The sequence below is a fragment of the Palaemon carinicauda genome, chromosome 2 (genome assembly GCF_036898095.1).
Source record: "Palaemon carinicauda isolate YSFRI2023 chromosome 2, ASM3689809v2, whole genome shotgun sequence".
NCBI lineage: Eukaryota > Metazoa > Arthropoda > Malacostraca > Decapoda > Palaemonidae > Palaemon > Palaemon carinicauda.
The window spans coordinates 153,199,780-153,201,892 of NC_090726.1; the positions used below are offsets into that span (position 1 = coordinate 153,199,780).

Consider the following 2,113-nt stretch of genomic DNA (forward strand, 5'->3'; position numbering starts at 1 on the left):
TATTTCACTCGGTGTGTATTGGTGCTGTGGGATGATCAAGCAATGGAAAGAGGCTCATATTCCACTAGATTTTTATCTCTCTCTCTCTCTCTCTCTCTCTCTCTCTCTCTCTCTCTCTCTCTCTCTCTCTCTCTCTCTCTCTCTCTCTCTCTATACGAAATGTGTGCTTCGGGTTACGATAGAAATGAAACAATAATGAACATGTATTATCTGTATACAGTATGATTGTAAGGCCCCATACACAAAAATTCAATCAGCTGTTTATTTACATGATTTTAATTTTCTAAATGTTCCTGGAACATATCAAATTCTTCTAAGGAATATCAACCCGTAATCATTCATTTTTTTTCTTAAATTAGCAATGAAAATAATGATTTGTAACTTAAAACTTGGATCCGCAGCTAGAATCCACTTATGAAGAGTTGAGACTTAGGAATATCATTAGAGTTGTGCCATATTTTCTTTAATCCAATTCATCGCTGTCCATTGAAAAGGGATAGTCTGATGAAGGTGACCTTTTTTGGGTGGTGTTGCCTTATCACATAGTATTTTGGAGGAGCTTAGATCGAAGGCTGACTTTTGAGATGAGAAACGGGACACTGCTGCTAATACAAACTCTTGTAGCTGGACTATAAAAGGGGGGTGGGCAATGAAAAATAGGCTAAAGTAGGAAAAGTATACCTATTTCTCATTATGGAATGGGATTAAAATATCCATATAAAATACAAGAAAGCAATCATCAATAGTAAAAAAGAAAAGAAATGAAAAGAACAAGTGAAGTACGTAAGGTATTCTGATCTGCCCCATGAACAGGGCAAAGGTATAAATATGATGATGATGATGATGATGATGATGATGATGATGACATAGAGCGCCATAAATCCATGACACACTCCGTTTAATAAGTGCCATGAGGATTTCTCAATCCTTTCATTATGCATCATTAGCCATGATGAAACCTCTTGATTTATTCGGGCGATCATCAACGCCTCATGATATCAGGTTTTGCGCTTCCTCGGAGGCCATGTATATATATTCCTCTGGAAAAAAAAATTAAAAAATCTAAAAAACTTTCTAAAAATGTCTTAAAGAATGTTTGAAATTCCTTTGAAAATGTACGATTGTATTACAGATAAAATTCCAGTGACGTAGGAAGAGTAACCTTAGATTCATTTGAGGGAAAAGGTAATAATCCCATGTAAATAAAAATAAGAAAGTTATTTTTATCTATGAAACATAGGGGCAGTAGAACATTTAAAAGGGAAAAAATTATCAAGAGCAGTAATCACTAATATAATATTTATACCAAATTTTAATTAACATAGTTCTTTCACATCTTTAGGTATAGAGGAAAATAACTCAAAATTATAATTTTTAACCAATATGATAATAATAATAATAATAATAATAATAATAATAATAATACTAAAAATAATAATAATAATAATAATAATAATAATAATGAAGTTCATAGTCTGTAGGAAATACTCAAAACTGCGATATAATGAAGAAGGTAAGTTCTTAATAACTTTATTTAACTATTGTTAAAAATGAAACAAATCTAACGATCTACTGATTTGCATTCTCTCAAAAAACGAAATGCAAACTAGAAGTTAATCTGCTTCCTCATTTTTCAAAACACATTTTAACACCAATATATCAAAAGAAACAAAACTAAAGATTAATCTTGAAAATTTCCATGTCAGTAAATTTCTGAAAGAGAGAGAGAGAGAGAGAGAGGAGAGAGAGAGAGAGAGAGAGAGAGAGAGAGAGAGAGAGAGAGAGAGGGGAATAAATCAAGTTGTTGCAGCACCTGGAGCAACTATCGACAAATCATGGAGCGGTTAATTGGGGGTCAGCTTTCTGAATGTTGCCAACTGATACCTTTGAGGTAATTTGGCTGCTTATGCGGTATGGTAAGCAACATGTATCACGAGGGTTAGCTGTCATTATCTCTTATACAGGTTGGCTTGGGAGAAGGAAACCTATAATTTCTGGGACATTAATATAAAACGGAATTCATTTCATAGTAACACTTATTAATGAAAAAGAAAAAATTGTTTAAATAAAAACATTCTGAAAAAAATGGTTATGGTCATACATTACATCGTAG

The 2,113-nt window shown here is 32.7% G+C and overlaps 1 long non-coding RNA gene across 2 annotated transcripts in view; it reads right to left on the bottom strand.

Moving 5' to 3' along the window:
* Positions 1–238: 238 nt before the first annotated feature.
* The window catches only part of LOC137622254 (uncharacterized), an 848,023-nt gene continuing 846,148 nt past the window's right edge, over positions 239–2,113 (bottom strand). For both annotated transcript variants that reach the window (XR_011040391.1, XR_011040390.1), the window contains one exon: positions 239–1,040. This is a non-coding gene — a long non-coding RNA (uncharacterized lncRNA). The remainder of the gene's footprint in view (positions 1,041–2,113) is intronic.